Source organism: Vombatus ursinus, unplaced genomic scaffold (genome assembly GCF_900497805.2).
Source record: "Vombatus ursinus unplaced genomic scaffold, bare-nosed wombat genome assembly UNPS02014863.1, whole genome shotgun sequence".
NCBI classification, from domain to species: Eukaryota; Metazoa; Chordata; class Mammalia; order Diprotodontia; family Vombatidae; genus Vombatus; species Vombatus ursinus.
The window spans coordinates 15827707-15850750 of record NW_020954641.1 but is presented as its reverse complement, the minus strand read 5'-3'; positions in this window follow the sequence as shown (position 1 = coordinate 15850750).

Here is a 23044-nt window from a genome sequence, read left to right as displayed (position 1 = left end):
TTTTGTCCTTTATCAGGTGACATAATGAATTTCTACACACAAAAGGACTTTTCCTACCATTTTCAGAATAAACATGCTAAATAAGAAAAGGAAAGTATGTATAAAGACACACCTCAGGTAAGAGATAATGAGGGCCTGAACTATAAGAGTGGCTGTGTGAGCATGGAGAAGGGCACAGATTCAAGAGATATTGTGGAGATAGAAACAAAAGGACTGGGCAAGTGATAGAATATATGGTATGAGGAAGGAGGAGTTCATGATTATATCTAGTTTGAACTTTTGGGTTACTTGGATGATGTTCCTTCCCTTTATAGAAACAGGAAGATTCAGAAGAGAAGGAAATTTGGGTATGAGTTCTAGTTTAGACATATTGTATTTAAGATAACTAAAGTACATTTGATTCGATATTTCTAATAAGTAGTTACAAAATTATAAATCATAAAAGAGATTAGGGCTCAAAATATTGATTTGGGAGTAACATTCTTAGAGATAATAGTTGAACCCATGGGGAACTGATCGGCTTAAAAATTGAGAGAGTGGAAGAAGGGAAAGAAGACTACCTAGGAAAAACTTTTGGGTTATATTTACATCCAGAGAGTGTTCAGATGGGTCAGATTAGAGCTGAAAGTGTGGACAAGTGATGAAAAACCCAGAATAGAGAAGGTATCAGGGAGAAAAAGATGGTAAATGTTGCAAAGAGATCACAAGTCTAAGAACTGAGAAAAGATAGCTAGATTGGGCAACTAAGAGATCATTGGTAAATTTGGCCTGAGAAATTTCAGCTGAGCCATAAGATCAGAAACCAGATTGAGGGTGTGTGAAATGATGAAGAGGAGAGGAAGTGGAGACAATGAAAGTAAATACAGTTTACTAGGAGCTTGACTGAGAAAGGGAGGAGAATAAATAGGAAAATATCTTTAGAGGATGATATAGTCTAATGTAGATATATTATTGTTTATTTTTCAACATGGGAGAGATTTGGACATTTTTATAATCAGAATGAATGAAAACTATATATATATAGATAGATATATCTATATATATCTATATATATATATATATATATAAAGGGATTGAAGATTCTAGATGCAGATGAGAAGATTATCAAGACAATCTGATGGCCAAGGTTAGAAGTAGTAAGATTAAGAGCATATACAAAGGAGTATTCCTTCTGGATCTCATTCTTTTCCTAGAAAAAAAAATACTCCACTCTGAATACATTTAACTATACAGATTTCAAAGAACTTCCCTGGGAATTTATTTTTTTAATTATACATTTTAATAAATGAAGAGACTGTATGGCATTAGTGGATATAAGGCCAGCCTTCAAGGCAGAAAAATTTGGATTGATTTCCTATTTCTGACACATATTAGCTCTGTGACCCTGAGTCAGTCACTTAATCTCTAGGTAACCAAGAAAACTCTCTAAGTCTCTGTGTAGATAAGTAGTTTCCTATCTGCCTCATCACAGGAAGAAAACACTCTCTGCTAATGCAGATAGAGGCACCTTTTCTATAACCCAAGGACTTAAAGAGTAACTAACATGGACAGTAGGTATATGAGGGATGATTTAAAGTCAGATGTTCCCTTTTTGAAGCCTTCTACTGTTTTACTTGCATATGCACATGCTTGAAATATAAATATATACATATATATGTGTGTGTGTGTGTGTGTTTGTGTGTGTATACATGTGCATATAGATATATACCTGTACACACATATATACATATACATCTGTTTTTTTCTGTAAGTTCCTTTACAGATTTGATTTTAATTTTCTCTACTTCAACATCATACTTCAGCAGGAGTCTTATTTTGGATTCTTCCCAAGTACCTGGGGTCTCATTACCATGAAATATTAATTCACCCCTGGGGCCTTCTCATCCTAGAATATTCCTCCACTATTCTGGCCCCTTTTTCCCATTGGTAAGATTCTCTTAGAGTGACTTTTAAGGGGAGTATCGAGGTTGGCCAACATTTATTTCCTTGCCAGCTATTCTGACTTTCTGGACTTCAATACTATAATACCATAAAAGTATCTTCACTCTGTCACCTTTTCAGTTCCCTTTTGAATGGTAGCTTCCTTTATTTATTTGTTTAGATGAGGCAATAGGGGTTAAGTGATTTGCCCAGGGTCACACAGCTAGAATCAAGTGTCTGAGTCCAGATTTGAACTCAAGTCCTCCTGACTCCAGGAATGGCATTCTATCCACAGCACCACCCAGCTGCCCTCATAGCTTCCTTAAAAAAATAAAATAGAAGTTCCTGGAGGGAAAGGATGAATTTTTCTATGATTGCATTTGTATCCATGGCATGTGGCACAGTGCTTGGCACATGACAGGTACTTAATGATGTTTGTTACCTTGCTTTAAGTTAGTGTAGTTTTTGGGAGCCAAGATGGTGGAGTAAGAGGTAAGTCTCTCTTACTCTCCCTTATTAAACCCTGAAAGCCCAGAAAATATCAGCCCAGGAAAAATCTTGGAACAGCTAAACCAGAAGAAAGGTGGGGTGCAACAGGCTAGTAGCCCAGGTAGCTTGAGGGATTAACTGGAAAGGCCCCTCTTACCCTGGGGGAAGGGGAACAGTACAGAATGGGAGGCATCCTGACAAGCTAGTGGAAAGCCCCACCTCAGCATACCAGGAGGAGATCCTGTAGCCCAGGTGGTAGAGCAGGTGAACACCAACACCTGGACCCTGAGTGCCTCATTAAGGGTGGGGGAACTGGTGGAAATGAGCTCAGAAAACCAGCAGGTACCTCAGCATTCTACAGCAATTGGCTCTCCCAGTGCCTCAGCAAAACTAAGAGAAGCAGAGCTCCAAGGGGTCCCAGGTGGATAAACACCCTAAAACATCCATCTGAAAAGAGCTGATTAAAGTAAAAGGAAGGAAAGACCTATGTGAGCAGGAAATCTCCAGGAGCCACACTAACCAATCCTACCGCTAGAGTTCCAGTATTGTTGTTTCCAGCCCAATACCAGGTAAGCTGCCAGAATCCTACAGCCTCCAACTACCAACAAAGTAGGCCCCAGCACACAAAGCCATCGACCAGACCCTAGGCTCCCAACACAAGAAGCTTGTGTCAGTGCCCTCTGCTCCCCAGAAGGAGAGTCCAATCTCTTTAAAGGTCAGGAAATAAGTAGATACCATGATCAAAAAGAAATGTACGATAGATTCTTATTATGAGAAGAGTGAAGATGAAGGCAGAAATTCTGAAGAGGACAACATTGTCAACAAACCAACATCTGGAACCTCAAAAGGGAATATGAACTGATCTGAAGCCCAAAAAGCCTTCTTAGAAGAGTTCAAGAAGGATTTTAAAAGTCAAATGAGAGAGGTAGAAGAAAAAATGGGAAAAGAAATGAGAGGTATGCAAGAGAGAGTCAATAGTTTGGAAAAGGAAGGACAAAAATTAACTGTAGAAAGCAAGCCATTAAAAAATACAATTGGCCAACTGGAAAAAAGGTACACTGATGAAAACAAGTTGCTAAAAATATAATTGGCCAACTGGAAAAAAAGTACACTGAAGAAAACAAGTCCCTAAAAAATGCAATTGACCAAATGGAGAAGGAGGTGCAAAATCTAATAGAAGAAAACAATTTGTTAAAAATTAGAATTGAGCAAATGGAAGCTAATGACTCTATGAGAGAGCAAAAGTCAGTCAAACAAAAACAAAAGAATGAAAAAATAGATGAAAATGTAAAATATCTCATTGGTAAAATAGCTGACCTGGAAAATCAATCCAGGAGAGACAATTTAAAAATTATAGGTCTACCTAAAAACCACGATGAAAAAAAGAGCCTAGACAGTATCTTTCAGGAAATCATAAAGGAAAACTGCCCTGAGGTCCTAGAATGAGAGGGTAAAATAGTCATAGAAAGACCGTAGGGAGTGGAATATGATATTCTGTAAGGCAAAGGAGCTTGGATGACAACCAAGGATCAACTACCCAGCAAAAATGAGCATGATCTTTCAGGGGAGGAGATGGATATTCAACAAAATAGGGGACTTCCATACTTTCCTGATAAAAAGACCAGAGCTCAACAGAAAATTTGGCCTTCAAATACAAGACTCAACAGAGACATAAAAAGGTAAAAGGGATAGAAAGTAACAACATGTTATTAATAAGGACAAACATTTTACATCCCTACAAAGGAAGATGACACTTGTTATTACACCATGTAAAAAGGGTATACATAAAGGGGGTAGGTATAAATTGACTTTGATGTAATGGTGAAAAAAATGTAATCACATAGGTTAAATGGATCCAAGTAAGTGAATTAATCTGATATAACTAAGAAAATGTACTGAAAGAAAAGGAAAGGAGGAGTCAGACAAGGGTAAATTACTTCACAGGAAAAGGCACAAAAACCTATTATAGCAGAGGGAAAGAAGGGAGGGAGACGAGCATTGTTTGAACCTTACTCTCATCAGATTTGATTTAAGAAGGGAATAACGTAATCAGTTAGGCATAGAAATCTAACATGCCCTATAGGTAGTAGGAGGGAAAAGGGGAAAGAAAAGGGAAGGGGCTAATAGAAGGGAGGTGGGACTGAGGGATGCGTTGGTCAAAAGCAAAACATTAGTGAGGAGAGAAAAGGAGAAAGGAGAAAGAAAAGCATAAATTGGGGTAAAAGGATGAAGAGAAAGACACAGATAGTTATCATAATTATGAATGTGATATATGAATGTAATGGAATACCATTGTGCTATAGGAAATGATGAACAAGCTGACTTCAAAAAAACCTGGCAACATTTGTATGGTTTGATGCTGAGTGAAGTGAGCAGAACCAGGAGAATGTTGTACATAGTAACAGCCACATTGAGTGATGACTGACTTTGGGAGACTTAACCCCTCTCAGCAATACAAGGATCTAAGACATCTCCAAAGGCCTCATGATGGAAAATGCTATCCACATCCAAAGAAAGAACTATGGAGTTTGAATTCAGATCAAAGCATAGTATTTGTTAGTTTTTTTCTTCTGTTGTGTTTTGTTTCCTCTTTCTGGTGGTTCCTCCTATTAATTCTAATTCTTACAACATCACTAATGTGAAAATATGTTTAATAAGAAGGTGTATGTATAGCTTATATTAGATTGTGCGCCGACTTGGGGAGGGAGGCAGAGAGGGAGAGGGAGAAAAATTTAAAACTCAAAAGCTTATGGAAGTGACTGTTGATAAATCAAAATAAATTAATAAAAAAAGTTTAAAAAGTGTAGTTTTTAAAGTAGAATCAAAATGTTTTTAAAATTTGAAAGCATTGTTTTCTTTTGTGCAGATAGTTCTTGATTTCTGAGCTGCAAATGTGATATGCAAACATACAGTGCTTTTTCTAGGTATTTCTGTGGCCATTAAGATGGCTCTCTTTCAGGGAGTAGGGAAACAGGGAGAGAAAAATAATTCAGTTGAAGGCCATTCATCAATCATCCCCCAGTCTTATCCCCTGTTAGTCAGAAATCATGGTCAAGAACCCGTAGTCTCACCTTCTAATCCAAAATATATGTTCTGAATGCCTTAATATCTTTGAAAGTTGCTTTGAATAATATATTACTTATGTGACACTTATAATAGTATGTGCATGAGAAGTGCTGAGATTCATACTCATAGAAAGCTTGGTCATAGTAAATTATAGGGAAGTAACTTTAAAACTATTGTAAAACCATAACCAAAATATCCTGATCATTTGCGTTTTGTAGTTTCTAAGCATTACTCATTCTCAACTACATTTATTGGCCTCTGGAGGCATTGATTTAAGAAAATAGATTAGGGATTCAATCTTAAAGACTCTGATAGCAATTTTTTGATGGGTTGTGGCACAATAACTAATGATGTTTAATCATTATTTGACAAAAATGTTAGAAAATAGTTCAAATAACCACGATTTCATGCAGCATATTAAATCCATGTCTGTTATATTCTCATAATGAAATGGAGGGTGTTTCCACTGTAAGTCATTGAATTATGCATTGAGATGTCATTGACTATCAGTATGACACTAAATTGTTTTATTAATGTGTCTTACAATCTATAAAGATAGATAACCAATGAGATTAACTCATGTAAAGCCTTTTGTAAACCATAAAGTACCATTATAAATGTCAGCTTTTATTATTATCTTTGTCATGCTTAGGATTTCTTTTTTTTTTCCTTAAATAAGTAATGAAAGCAATCATTGGACAAGAAATAGTGAGAATTTTGGTTAAAGGTTTCTTTCCTTTCTTGTGATTAATTCTCTTTGCAATCTCTAATAGAAGAAAAAAAATTTTCCTCTTTGAATAAAGCAGTTAAATAAAGTATAGACTGAGATTCCCTCTACCCCCGTTCCCTTTTTTGACTGCTTAGACACCATTATGACAAAAGTAGCAGATTGCTACAGTGATCTGACTCCTCCCTCCATTGTGCAAGCAACCAACTTCCTTCCTTCTGAGTCAGGCATTGGCTCTACAGGATAGTTTAGTCCAAGGGTGAGTAACCTATGGCTCCCGAGGCCACAAGTGGCTTTCTTGGTCCTGAGGTGTGGCCTTTTGACTGAGTCCAAGTTTTGTTAACAGAATCTGCACAAGTTTGGATTCAATCAGAGGGCCACACTTAAGGACCAGAGGGCCACATGTGGCCCTGGTTTAGACTAACTATTTCTCAAGCACCACAAATTCTGTCTCCTCATCAACACCAGCATATATAAATACATCCATCCTGCTTGTAACAGCCATGGTAGGTACTGCTAAGAGGGATGGTTTTGGGTTCTGGTACAGTGATTGGTAAGTAAGAGTCCTATCCAGCCCATTTTCATTTTGGATGAGACAGTGTGTCCCTCTGAATGAGCAGACATTGGTATAGTGGCAGAGATCCCATATCTTAACACATTTTCTTTCCCTCCTCCACAAACTCATACTTCTTCCTAACTTCCCTATTGCTGTTGAAGGAACCACCAACTTCCAGGCTTCCAAGGTTCAAAACTTAAGTTTTGAAATAATTTGACTTCTTACTCTCAGTCAGCTCACATATCTAATCAATCACTTTAACGTGGTTTTCACCTGCACATTCTCTCACATATATATTTTTTTCTTTTCACATCCAATCACTACCATATTTCAAACCTTCATCATCTTCCACTTAGTCCATTGCAAAAGTATCCTAGTTGATTTTCTTGCTTCAAGTCTCTCCCCTCTCCAATCGATCCTCCACACAACTATCAAAGTGATTTTCCTAAAGTACTTTTCAGGCAATGTCACTTCTTTATTTAACAAACCCCAGTGGGTCTTTGTTTATTATAGAACAAATATACTTTCATCTTTATATTATCCTTTTAAGATTTATTTGTTGTTCAGTGGTTTTTCATTCGTTTCCAACTCTTTGTTACCCCATTTGGAATTTTCTTGGCAAAGAGACTAGAGTGGTCTGCCATTCCCTTCTCCAGCTCATTTTACAGATAAGGAAACTGAGGCAAACAGGATTAAGTGAGCTGCCCAGGGTCACATAGTTAGTAAGTTTCTAAGGCCAGATTTGAACTCAAGAAGATGAGTCTTCTTGACTTGAGGCCTGGTACTCTTGCCACTGTGTCAACTAGCAGAGTGGGTATATTTGGTAATATAAAGTATGTATATGAATACACACACACATAAATAGAATAGCCTAATAGCTCACAGGAAATACAGGTACAAATATGAGGAGGTAATGTGCTCAAAATATTTTTGTTGATAGGGGTGTGAGACCAAAAATATTTGGAGATCATTGATCTAGTCCAACCTATACACAAACATAAATACAATACACAACATTATCAAAATAAGAAAGACAATTTAAAATATTTATTCTGTATCAAGACTAGCTGAAGATTTTTTTCTTTTCTGAAAGATGTATTTCACTTTTTATTTATACTAAATTAAATGAATATTGCTCATCACTTTTTTTCAGTAGCTCATTTCTCTAATTTGTTGAGGTAACCTGCAATCCCATTTATATCTTCAATGAAATTAGCATCTCTGATTAGCTTAGTATCATTTAATTTACCTGAATGGTCCTAATTTCATCACTGAATTCATTCAAAATAATATTGACTGCAGTTTTCTCATTTTCCTGAGGCACTTCCAGTTGAAATATAGTGACCATTAGAATGTCTTTATGGTACCGTAATTTCTTTAGACTAAGTATTGCTTTTGGAAAAAGAATGTGTGTGTGTGTGTGTGTGTGTGTGTGTGTGTGTGTGTGTGTATCTGTGTGTCTGTGTATAAAGCAATTTTAGGGGAAAAAAAGAATTGTAAAAGGTATCACAAATCCTGTGTCATTCCTATTTCTCAGTAGTCTTCTCTTCCTGTATAAAGAGTACATTATTACCTTTTCCTTTTAGAACAATAATAAAAAAAAGTTACAGCAAAAACAGATGTAGAAAGGCTACTATTTGCCTTCTAAAATAAGATTAATTTATCCCCATAAAACTGTATTTAGGGTCTCAGGAAATTGAAAGAATATAATCCCACTACCTTTTCAATTTATTCTGTTAATTTTGTCATTGACATTTCTCAGAAGTGTCCTACCTTAGAGCCTGCTGAGTCATTTCAAAGTCATGAAAGATGAAATTTTAATTTCAGACTTTCACTGAAAGTGTCTTTAGAGAAGCTGGACCTATTGTCCTTTACCTTCCCTTTACAATTGTGTTCCATTTAAGATTTTCAAGAACTTATTCTTTTATTCTATTCATGCCTAGAGATAAAAGGAAGGTTCATTTTGGCAAGGATGGAGATTTTTGGTCTGCCAAAAAAAAGGCTTCATTTATTATTTTACTGAGTTCATTGTCCATTTTGTTATTAAAAGCTTTCCATCAGATCATGAAGTCATTTGGTGGAATCAACATTTTCTTTTCTTTGCACAATTGAATGAAAAGACCCAGCTACCAAAATAATGGAATGTTGCTTATCAGTAGACAAAATTGTAGCCATTGTGTATAGATAAAGGATCTTTTAAAAAGGAATATTAATTTATCCCTATAATAATGAATATAAGAGCATGATGGAAAGCACACTGTTTTGAGAATTACAATGCCCAAGTGCTATTTGTAGTTATGACATTAGTAATTTCAGCAAATGAATTACTCCCAGAATTTTTATCTGTAAAATAAAAGGGTTGGATTAAATCATCTATGAGATACCTTACAGCTCTACTGTTCTGTGGTGCTAGGGTTTAGATTACAGGCCAAAATAAACATTTCAATTTCACTTTGAATAGTACTCAAAATTTGAAAGTCCCCTTTCCCTTTTTTAATACTCTAAACAAATCACTTTGATTTTGAGATTAGGTCGTTTACTTTTTTAAAAAAAATTATATAATGTTTAAGGGATATCCTATGGTTTCTTTTTTTTTACTTCTCTTTCTCTTTACATCTCACACTTTCTCTTTATGTCACTTTTGTGACCAATAGAATATATTTTTTAAATAAAATTTTATTGTTATCTTTTGTTTCATATCACCCATGTTTTCTAATATATCCCTTTCCTCCTGAAAGTCATCCTTTTTTTCAAATAATTACAAAGAAGAAAAAATAATTCTTCAAATCTAATACATCAAACAAATCTGACAGCATATGCAATGTTGCATGCTCTTTAGTCCTCTACCTCTTCAAGGAAATAAGTAAAATGATTTGTCATATCCTTTCTTTGTGGCCAGGCTTGGTCATTATAATTTCTAAACATTAAATTTTGAGTATTTTACTGTTGCTTTTCTTCCCTTTTATATAGTAAATATTCAGTCATTGTGTATGTTGTTTTATTGGTTCTATTTACTTTGATTTACATTGGTTCTTTCTTATATTCATTACTTTGAGCCTGTAAAACTGATTTGGCTGGATTGGCTATAGGCCACAGGATGTATATATGCTAAGACTAGACTGACCTGGAGTCTGAGTGCTCACTTCCCTCGTCTGGCAGTCACTTTTACATCATAGAACAGTTAGAATTGAGTTTCCTGCCTCATGCTTCTCATTTCTCATTCCTTCTAAGGCAATTCAGAGTAGACCTTCTTTTCAATTGTTCACCATACCTTATGGCCTAATCCCACTGGTGATGATTCATTCACCCAGTGGTGTCATGCCGTATTTTGTCTAAAATTTTGTATAAGTTTGAGGTTTGGGACTTCAACTGATATGTGTGTTCCACTGTGAGTCTGAGCCACCACTTGTACGCTGCCTGTGGAACTTTGGGACAATAGGACTCTTTGTCTATAATGTCCCCTACTGGCATCTGTATTTCTGCTATGACTGCTGGATCAATATGGCACTGTCACTATTTGTGAACAACTATCTCCCCTTTTTGCAAGGCAATTATATTCATCATTTTTTACGATGCTCCCTCCCCAATAAATGTCATTATATTCAAATATTAGAAATTATTTAGCTATTCCCAAAATGATGAGTGTGTATTTTATTTCTGGTTCTCTGTTATTAGATGAAATACTGTTGTAAATACTTTGTGTGCATATAGGACCTTTATTTTTATCATTACTTTCCCTAGGATTTGTGCCTAATAGTGGAATTTCTGGTTCAACGATATGAATCCTTTAGACTTTTCTTAGCACAATTCCAAAGTATTTTCTAAAATATTACAGTTCCACCAAGTGAATTAGTGTTTACATTTTCCACAACTTCTCTAACATCGACTCTTCTTATATTTTGGTGTCATTACCTCTCTAACATCTCTTAAATACATCCCCATCCCTCTACTCACACATCCACCCTCCTGAATGCCAGTTAGGGGTAAGTAGGTGGTGCAGTGAATGAAGTACTAAGTCTGGAGTCAGGAAGACTTATCTCCCTGAGTTCAAATCTGCCCTCACCCCTAGGCAAGTCACTTACCCCTGTTTGCCTCAGTTTCCTCATCTATAAAATGAGTTGAAGAAGGAAATGGCAAACCGTGTCAGGCACAACTGAAAACCAACTCAACAACAACAATAGGTGGTGCAGTGAATAGAGTGATAGGCCTGGAGTCAGGAAGAACTGAATTGAGTGCATGGTTCCCATGGTAGCCTCTGGGATGGTAGAATTTGAGGAATCCACAAACAAGAATAGTGGTGACTTATTAAAGTATAAATATTGAGTTAATATTCCAAATACTGGCTATTAATAAAAATACATTTCATTGAGTTTGAAAAGTATATCTCTTTATATATATTCTCAGAGTATGGGAATAATGAATATGAATAATAGCATTGTAAGATAATTGTGAAATAAGCAATTTAAAATGTATTGATCAGGGCAGCTAGGTGGTGCATTGGATAGAGCACTGGCCCTGGATTCAGGAGGACCTGAGTTCAAATCCGACCTCAGACACATAACACTTACTAGCTATGTGACCCTAGGCAAGTCACTTAACCCCATTGCCTAGCAAAACAAATAAACAAAAATAAATAAAATGTATTGATCAATTTTTAGTCCTTTTAAAGGTGAAAATATGAATTATTTATTTTCTTTCATGATTTTATGATCAAGACATATTTTGTTCTTAGTTTTGGCCTTATATTTTGTGAGCATCTTGTTTGGTGCTCTACAATATTTTCAAAAGTATTATTTGTTACAAGTAACTAAAAAAAAAACCCCTTGTGCCTTATCCATTGGGGGAAAATAATCTATTTTTTTCCAATCTAGTGCACAAAATTGCTCTGAATCACCTAAAGCTGAAAATGACTATGCATTATGATTTGGGGTTTTAGATTATATCACTGAGCAACAGTATGTGGTCTACAGAGAAGATAGCTAGGGAAGAATCTCAATAAATATTAGTCATTCATTCTCTTATTTTATCTTTTGATATAATACCCCCTTGTATTTTATATTATAATTTATATTCAGAATCTTCAGCTTTTTCAGTTGTTATTCAGTATTTAAAATATTTTAAATGATTGAAAAAAACTTTTCATACTTCCGTCCATGTTTTCTTTTAAAATCTCTTAGAATCATTTTTCTGTTTTATCTCCTTAATCATAGGTACAAAAGCAACTTTATATGTCACTCGGTAATTCTTCTACCAACCCATCTATAGCCATATTACAATGGACAGCATATTTTCCTCCGGTTTTACCAGCTAAATAATATAGGCACAGTTAGTATTCAGAGATATGATAGACTATTCAGATTTCTGTCAGAAAAGGTAAACTGTAGTTTCCCTTATGAATTATTGCTGAGAATGTCTTCAGCACCATATTAAAACTGAGGATGGTTTTTAAATTAAGGTGCAAAGTTCTTTGGTATTGTCTTGGTTTATATAAATAAAACTATGGAGACTGGCTTTCTTGTTTTATTTTAAATTACAATCAATTTCGATATCATATTTCTTTTGCCATATCAATTCTGCTACGTTTCATATTCTGTGTTATTGTACAGCAAGTAGTTTCTCTATTTTGTTCCAGCAGTTTGGTTGGTCACCTAAACCTGGGAGTTTCTGTTGCACAATGAAATGCCCTTCTTTATCTGCCAATTACTTGAGTGTGGATTCTGGCAAAGTAAGTGATCCAAGCACAGTGAAGTGAGTGCTGATAGATGAAAGTAATTGACCTATATTTTTGCAATGATCTTCACAAGAACAATGAACAACAGATGTTTTCTAGCTTGTAATTCTTTTCTGCTCCTCTTTGATCCAATCACTTGTCATACTGTACAAAATATATCTTCAAGAGGTCTTCAATCTTGAAATATGTTATATAATTTCTCCTCTTCCTGTCACATGAGTCCCATACTGTACAAATTTTATTCAAGTATTTTAACAGTAAAAATAATACACACAAAATCACTACATGTTAATATGACACTAAATTAATTATAGTATTATGTATTAGCTACCTAGGGATTATTTTATAAAAATGTCTTAATTCTTTTTTAATGACAAAAATGTCTTTCTTTATTTAGGGCATTTTCTGATTTCTTGTTCTGAGATGGCTGAGGAAGATAATTCTTAGCCCAAATGGGATAAGGTCTGTTCTCAGGAACTACCCACAGACACAGCCTTTTTTTTTTTGAAGTTCATCTAGCTCATAATTGATATTTATTTAGTATTTCAAAGTTGTTTAATGTTTTTTATTCCTTACAATGTATAAAGTGATTTTTTTATTAATTTATTTTTATTTATCAACAATCACTTCCATATCCTTTTGAGTTTAAAATTTTTCTCCCCCTTCCTCCCCACCACCCTCCCCAAGATGGCACACAATCTGATATAGGCTATACATATACATTCTTATTAAACATATTTTCACATTAGTGATGTTGTAAGTAGAAATTAAAACCAATAGGAGGAGCCACAAGAAAGAGGAAACAAAGCACAACAGAAGAGAAAAAAAATAGCAAATAGTATGCTTCAATCTGCATTCAAATTCCATAGTTCTTTCTTTGGATGTGGATAGCATTTTTCATCACAAGGCTTTTGGAGATGTCTTAGATCCTTGTATTTCTGGGAAGGATTAAGTTTATCAATATTAGTCATTGCGCAATGTGACTATTATTGTGTACAACATTCTCTTGGTTCTTCTCACTTCACTCATCATCAGACCATACAAGTCTTTCCAGGTTTTTCTGAATTCAGCCTGCTCATCTTTTCTTATAGCACAATAGTATTCCATTACATTCATATACCACAACTTGCTCACCTATTCCCAAATTAATGGGCATCCTCTCAATTTCCAATTCTTTGCCACCACAAAAAGAGCTGCTATGAATATTTTTGTACATGTAGGTCCTTTTCCCATTTGTGTGATCTCTTTGGGATGTAGCCCTAGAAATGCTATTGCTTGGTCAAAGGGTATGCACAAAATGTCTTAATTATCAAAATATCTTCTGTAAAGAGATAATTCTCATATCTATATATCTAATCATAATATCTCTCCAGAATTCCAGTCCCAAATCACTAATGAGCCTAATGGACAGCTCAATTGGATGTTGAAGAGGCCATCTTATTCAGTTCCTGACCCCATTATCCTCCCTGCCCCACTCCCCTAAAGCATCCCATCTTCCTAAATTCTCTACTTTCCTTGAAAGCATGACCATGTTTTCAGTCACCCCATTATCACTTTCAGAATCATCTTTGACTCTTCCCTCTCTCTTGCCACTTATATCCAATCAGCTGTTAAGGTGTATCCATTCTACCTAAACATTCTCTTTGTGCCCTTCTTTTCACTCATGTAACCAATACCCAAGTTCAAAGCTTCATTGTGTCACTTAGATTATTACAATAGCATCTTAACAAATGTCTCTGCCACTCATCTCTCTTCCCTCAAATTCATCCTCCACGTAACTGCCAGATTGATGTTTCCCAAACACAGCTCTAAAGTTCTAGGATAACCTATTGTAGAAGCTCCAGAGTCTTCCAGCAGCAGCTAGGTGGTGCATTGGACAAAGCAGTGAGCCTGAACTCAGGAAGATCTCGATTCAAATCCAGCCTCTGACACTTACTGGCTGTGTGACCCTGGGGCAAGTAACTTAACCTCTCTTTACCTCAGTTTTCTCATCTGTAAAATGGAGATAATAATTGGATCTAAATTCTAGGGTTGTGGTTGTGAAGATCAAATGAGATAATAATTGTAAAGTATTTAGCACAGTGCATCAAACAGAGTAAGCACTATGTAATTATTAGCTATTATTTGTTTTAACTTCCTCTTGCTTACAAGACTAAAGCATAGTCTTTTGTTGGTCTTTTAAATCTCTTCATATTCTTCAATTTACCTTTCCAAATTCATTTTAAATTACCTTCATGGGCTTTATTTTATACCCCAACTCACTTATTTTTGGTTCCTTATATGTGGTTTTCTCTAATTCACTATTGATTGGAGAATTGCAAATTAAAAAAAATTCTGAGATACTACATCATATCTATTAGATTGGCTAACAAGACAGCAAAGCTAAATGACAAATATTGGAGGAAATGTAGGAAAAATGAGACATTAATACATTGTTGGTGGAGTTGTGAACTGATCCAACCATTTTGTAGAGCAATTTGGAACTATGCCCAAAGGGCTATGACACCATGCATACCCTTTGACCTAACAATACCACTACTAGGTCTGTATCCCAAAAGATATTAAAAAAAAAGAAAAGGAACTATATGTACAGAAAATATTTATAGCAGCTCTTTTCTGGGAACAAAGGATTAGAAATTGAGGGGATGCCCATCAGTTGGGGAATGGTTGAACAAGTTGTGCTTTCTGATTATGATGAAATAATATTGTACTACAGGAAATGATGAAAAGGATGCTCTCAGAGAAACCTGGGAAGGTATGAGCTGAAGCAAAGTGAAATGTACTGTGGACAAAGTAATAGCAATATTATAGGATGATCAGCTGTGAATGACTTAGCTATTCTCAGCAATAAAACAATTCAAGACAACTCTGAAAGATTTGTGATGAAAAAATGCTATTATTCCTAGACAAAGAACTGATGCTGTCTGAATGCAAATTGAAGTGTACTATTTTTTTTACTTTCTTCATTTTACTTGAGTTCTTTTTATGTCTATTTTCTTCCACAATATTACGATTATGGAAGTATGTTGCATGGTTACACATGTATAACCTATATTGAATTGCTTGCCTTCTCAATGGGTGGGGGGGTAAGAAGGGAGGATGAAGAGGGAATTTGGAACTCAAAATTTTAAAAACGAATGTTAAAATTGTTTTATCATGTAACTGGGGAAAAATAAAATACTAAAAATAAAAAAGAAACAATAAAAACAAATTATGGTAAGACCAAAAGTTTTCCCCTATCTCACCTGTTATCCATCCCCTCACCCCTCTTCCATCAAGGATTAGGCTACCTATGACTTCATTGGCATGACTTCCTGGTCACAAAAAAAAAGACCAATCCATGTAGAGTTAAGGCCTTTCCAGTTTAGTGTGGTGCCATGGCTCTGGGAGTCACCATTTCCTCCCTTGCTGACAAGACCTATTTCCATGAGCTAAGATATCCATGATGGATATTCTTTCTTTTCCATGGCTAAATATGCATACTTTTGTTAACTGTTGAATAACCTCTGAGTAACCTATTTTATCCCAACATTAAATATGAAATATCAACCTACTGGCCTGAGTCAGGATCACATCTAGCTCATGCTAATTTAAATATGAAAATCTAAACATACATTTCTTTTTGTTAGTTTGCCTTTAAGTAATGTTTATCATTGCATTGTTACTAAAAGGCACAAAAATAAGATAGTAAGAAGACTTGTAATAGAGAATTCCATGGTTAAGAAATATCCTCTCCCATAGTAGGTCAGAATCTTGTGGGAAACGTAGTGATTTAGAAAGGTTTCTTGAAGAGGTTAAATGATTTATCAAAAACATAACTAATTTGTCATAGTGAAGACTTGGACCCAGGTCTTCTTTGCTTCAAAGCCAGCTCTGTTTGCACTATGCCAAATTAGTACTCCAGGCACAAAATATGATTTTAAAATTTATGAAATAGTAAACTAATTATTGAAATTTTTCATAAATATTAAAGAATCTGCTGCACATAAAGTAAAATAGATGAAAACAAAATGAGAAAATGGATAATGATGAAGATAGAAATGATCATTTTCATTTAGGGAAATAATATTTGAAGGACATCAGGCCTCTTGAAAATAACTCAAAACTTGCATATTTATCAAGGAAATCAGCAGAAACTTAATCCAGTAGTTTAGAGTTTAACATTTATACATAGTGATTTCATGTTTGAGGGTTGGATTTTTGCTTTGGACATAATTTTCAAATAGTGTTTTTTTCACAAAGCTCCCCTGCCCCATTTAAATATCCAAAACCATACGAACTATCCATTAAATGTTCAGAGTATGTATTATGTCATCAGTGACTTTTCACAATAATGACTTTAAAAGCGGTCTATCCATTATAACATAGACAGTTGATTGGAATAAGACTCACCTATGAAATAAGTAGCAGAAACTTTCTTGATAGCATTAAAGGTAAATACTCATGAAATAGAAGGAGAAATGTGGTTATATAAAATAGTAGCTATTGTTCCAAGCTTATTTAACCTGCCCTTGACAGTATCCACCCCCACAACCACCCCAAATATTAGATCCTCTCCCAGTCAAATTGTCTTTATTTTAATTCGCATTGTTTTGTATATATTTACAAGTTGTCTCCCTCTATACAATGTAAACTCATTAAAGGAAAAGATTGTTTCATTATTATTTTCGCATCCTCCAAACCTAGAACAGCACTTGCTACATAGTGGATCCATAATAGTTTCAAAGGCAATACAAATGAACAGAGCTGAGAAATGACATGTGTAGGACAAAGGTGCAGCAAGGAGGCCAGTGTTACACATTTCTGCCATTGCATATTTATGATTGATTTCATATATATATATATATATATATATATATATACACACACACACATATATATGTGTAAAGAAGCATAGAGCTTGCAATTAAGTCAATGATGTGTAATAATTTTATGTGACTATATTATCACCCCATTTAGAAATCTCCACTGGTTCTAAGGGCTTTACAACCTTACTTTTTTTTCACCTTTAGAGCCTTGTTAAACTTTACTCCTTGTCCACATACATTGTAGCTCAACCATACCGGCCCACTTACTGTTCTGTATACATATTGCTATATCTCTCACCTCTGTACTCTTGCTCAGTCTGTATGACTCTCTCCTCACCTTTGCATCTTGGAATCTTGGGTTATTTGCAATACACACATACATACTTACATGTGTATTTGTATGTGTATGTGTATATGTGTGTATATATACACATATGTGTATATGCGTGTGCCCATATATTATATGTATGTATATATGTATATGTATATGTATATGTTTTTATTGTGGTCAGGTAAGTGATGCAGAATAGAGCCCTGAACTTAGTCAGGAAGACCTGAATTTGAATCCTGAATCAGACACATACTAGCTATTAGCCCTTAGCAAGTCACAACCTCCATTAACCTCCCTTTCTTCCCTTGTGAAATTGAGATAATTATAGCACCTACTTCATAAGGTTATTGTGAGAATCAAATGAGATACTGTATCTAAAATATTTTGAAAAACACAAAGTGCTATATACATGCTAAAATATAATAATAATAATAATGACAATGATAAGCATTGATAAGTACTTGTATAATACTTTAACATATGCAAATCACTTTTCAAATGTTTTCTCACTTTCTACTCACAACTATCCTGTCAGGTATTAGTTTTATCCCCATTTAATAGATGAGGGAATGGAGGCAGATAAAAGTTAAGGGGCTTACCTAGGGTCATAAGGTAGTAAGTGATTGAGGCAAGATTTGAACTCAAGTCTTCCTGAATCCTGGTCTCCAGCTCTAGCTACTTTACCACCTAGTTGCTTCTAGGGATTATTTAATTTTTGCCTTGAAATCTAGCACTTAGCATAGTGGCTGACACACTGTAGGTACTTACCACGTGTTGCTTACTTGCTTGATTTAGAGTTGATCCATTATTATCCATATTATTGAATGATTAATTTAGTCACAATAACTATAGTCAGGGACCTGGAAAATTACAATTTTCTTATCTCCTATCTTTTAAGATATCATTTGGCTGTCTTTAAAAAATAATAATTGCTTGGTGATTTAGCTTTTTTTATTAGTCAAAAACCATTTATTAAGCAATTACTATATGCCCAACACAGTGCCTGCCCTCATAAATTTACATTATAATGAGTGAAGACAACACAAAAAAAGGAAAATGAAACAATGAGGGTGGGGTTTTGACCAAGTACCTGGCAATGGGGCTTAGTATAAGAAGTCCAGAGAGCAGTTGATACGGGGGCTTTCCTTAAATGGAAGTTATGGGAAAAATCATACAATTATAGGAAGAGACAGAAAAGGGCTTAAATATTTCCAATATGTGAATTCCTGTGCTGGGCAGAGTGTTCAAGATGAAGAGCTAGGACATGGGAAAGAAGTCCAGAGTACAGTCTGGAGAAGAATGAAAATTAAGGCCAAAAGAATGATTTCTTTACAACAGCCCTGCAGACAGATTAATAATGTATGCATGCATGCATGTGTGCATATATACATACATATATATACAGGCACACATGTGTGCACACATACGTATGTATGTATGTGCTTATGTATGTATTGTTGATCCCATTTAACAAAGGTGGGAATTCAGGTTTCAATTTGTTGAAATTATTTTCTCTGGTCAAACAGTTAATTGTTAGAGCCAGGTCGTCATCATCATTTTCTTTCTTTCCTTCTTCTTGTGGTTGTTCTTCTTCCTCTTCTTCCCCATTTATATGGTGCTTCAAGATTTGCAAAGTGCTTTAAATGTGTTATTCATTTGATCCTCACAACTCTGTGAAGTAGCTGCTAAAATTATCCCAATTTTGCAGATGAGGAAAATGAGGATAAGAGCATTTAAGTGACCAGCCCAGGTTCAAACAGCTAGTAAATATATGATTCAAGATTTGAAATTGAACCTTCCTGACTCCAAGTCCATTGCTGTATCCATTCTGCCATCCAGGTGCCTCTGCTGCCTACTATCAGGTCTCTTTTCAAATTTCAGAGTAAGGGGATATATTACAACTTAGTTATCATAAAACATATACATGTTAGTTCTTATAAAATTATTTTTGTAGTCAGTCATAGCCTCCTGTACAAACTATCCTTTGCATCAATAGATGCTTGCTGTTAAGACTGGTCAATACTAAGAGTTATCATTACTACAATAGGATGAATTTATTTACACTAAATGATATACTGACAACAGAAACAACACAATTTATTATAAACTGACCACAAGGGAGAACATAATCATATGTCAATATGTTTTCTCTTCTTTAGAAAAAAATCCAGTAATTGTCACTCCTGTGACTTATTATAGAATATTTACTTTTCTTATTGCTAGGTAGAGGGTAAATCAAGAACCATTAGCCTGTTTAAGTAGAGATGTGAAAGCAGAAAGATTTAGTTCTTTCTTCTAATAGTATATTTAAATGATAAAAACAGAGGACTCTGGTTACTTAGTCTTTTCATAATGGATATTTTAATTAGTTACGTGATATCATTTCTCACTTTGTTGCTAAAACATCCTGAATTTTCTATTCAAGGCCAGCCTGTGACAATTTTATTTTTCATTGTAATGTAAAAAAAAAACCACACACACACACTATTTGTTTTGATTGTATATATAAAGTAGGGGCAAGAAAGATAACTGCACATTATTTTTCAAGTTTTAAGCAATCAAAATAGAGCAATTATCCTACCCAATGAGATAGTTTTGCAAAACAGTTGTGATCTTTTCTATTACAGGGAGGTTTACAACCGTGCTGGTAAATTCGTTTTAATGAGAATAGTCATACTACTTTTACTTTCATTGTTTTCACCTAAAGCCAAGCACTAGAATCTCAGCTGCAAGAACCAGAAGAAAGAGAGAGACAGAGAGAGAGAGAGACAGAGAGAGAGAGAGACAGAGAGAGTATTTTGAGCACACCCCAAATAAAAAGAAATTGTATTAACTCTTAATTCCTTCCCTGATCTACTTTGTATTGATTGATGTACCACAATTAAAAAAAAAGTTTTGTGTAAAATAAAAGAAAAAGAAATACAATATTATCGGACAGACATGAAATAATCAAATTGTTTCTTGAATTGTAAAATTTATTTTAACCTTCCTGATTATGATCTTTATTGACAATATAATCAAGGCTTAATGCTGAATTGCTGTTAATTCTTAATGCCACTTATGCTGTTTAATATGGTGTATAATTTGGTGGGAAATCATTTAGTAGATCTGAGAATTGACATCTCCTGAAATCATTTGTTCAAAACCAGTAGTTTTCAATCAATCAAAATACACACACACATTTTCAAAGGAAATTATTATACAGAACAATTTAAAGATAGACAAATTCTATGTATGTCTGAATAGGAGTGCTGTGAGGCTTTTCAGAACAATCCAATGGAGTTCCCTTAAAGAAAAGGACAAAAATCAATACTGTAGCAAGTATTCAAAAGGTTTTCATATTTTCCAGATTACCTTAAAAATCTTCCTGGTTACAATTCAGCCTTAGACCTTTTCTTAAAAAGGTCATTTCTGGCACTTAAAAGAGTTTACTCTTAAAGCTTGAATGCACTGAGTATGAAGTTCTTCTTTTTACTAACAATAATAACAATAATTATAATAATTATAATTATAAATTAGTGAGAAAACACTATGAGCTCATTGGTGCTTTTAGGATAGGTGACAAAAATAACATTCTAACATTTGACTTTCTCTAATTTTGCTTTTAGGATAAACATTCATTTCAAAAAATTCTAATTATTTCATTGGAACAAAGCCTTGAGTAATCTACCAAACTGTTCCCTGGTGGGTAGGTGTCCCTGTCTTACTTGTTTTCCAGAGTAGAACTGCTATCACAATTACATATCTCACTACATGTAAGATAGGCACATACATATATTATGTATATATGTACACAGATATACATACACACATATCATACACACATGTATACATACATATATCTATGTCTATCTATAGAGTTGTTTCCAAGATAATTTATCCTTTTCCACTTTTATTTTTCTCTCAAATATCTAAAAAGCTTAGTTTTCACATCTCTATTTCCTCAACACATATTCACTTCTCAATCTCAAATGGACCCTTGCACTCTATGGAAAATATTCTTTCCAAGGTAATCAATAATCTTTTCATTTCTTTAGTGACATGACCTTTTTCAATCTTCATCTGCTTTGTTTTTCTTGCTTCATTTTAAATCACTGACCACCCCTTATTGATATTTTCTTCTGCCTTGGGGTTCATCTTTATAAATTTGCTTTATACTGGTACTTTTTTCTTTCTGATTATTCTTTCCCAATCTCTTTCACTAGTTCTTTCCTTGTTAGTCCTCTTCCACCAATAATCCCCAAATATGAACATTTTCTAAGCTCCTTCTCTTACTCTTTCCCTTTGCACTTATGAATTCAATTATAAAATCTTTGTAAATGAGTGACAAATCTTATATCGAGTCACAACTTTTCCAAAAAGCACAAATATCCAATTTCCAACAGTTGGCTTGACATTTCTACTTGAATGTCCTATTAGTATGTTCAAAAATAACCTTAACATTTTAACCTCAAAATATTTCTCCTTTAAACTTTCCTACTGCTCATGATGTTGGCACTATTACCTACAGCTTTGAAATAGTACTCATCTTTGTGTACCTCTGCCTCACTTAAATCCAATTCATGCGCAAGTCAAGACATTATCTTCATGATGTCATTGGTCCTCTTCAAGAATGAAGAATGAACAACAACAAATAATCTGTTTCCAGGCTCATCAATTCTATCTTTGTAACATCTCCTGTCACTGTCTCCCTATTGTATAAACCTATTGTTAATACCCTAGTCAAATTCCTCATCATCTTTCACTTTGGTTATTATAATATCCTTTTAGTTGATCCCACTCACTCATCTTCAGCCTAAATCCCACTGTGTTATACTACAAATATATCTTCATAGGTTCATCTCATGCTAATCTCCTCCATACACAAGCCAAACTGCATTGCTAGTCATTCTGCCTTGGTTTGTCTTAATGAATTAAATGAATTTTAACCTCTACTCAACTGAAAAAGCTAATAAACTACTTTACAAGGAATATCTAAGACAAATTGATCACAAAATCGCACAACATGATTCATTGTGAAAAGTTCTAGACTTTAACTCGAGGAATTCTATTTTCAAATCATTGTTCTGACATTTACTAACTATAACTTCAGTCATCTGAGCCTCAGTCTCACAGGGTTGTTGTGAGAAAAGTGCCGTATACCCCCTAAGTTTAAATAAGTTTATATTTTTGCAGTCACCTCATAATTCTTATTTTTACATATCCAGGTAGAAATTTTTGAGACAAGTTGCTAGCTTGTAGTTATTCTTTTATATTTAGTTATATTTTTATGTGGAATTCTTTAAAAGTTGATGACAATATTTCTTTTTTTTTTTGGTGAGGCAATTGGGGTTAAGTGACTTGCCCAAGGTCACACAGCTAGTATGTGTCAAGTGTTTGGTCTGAGGCCAGATTTGAACTCAGGTCCTCCTGACTT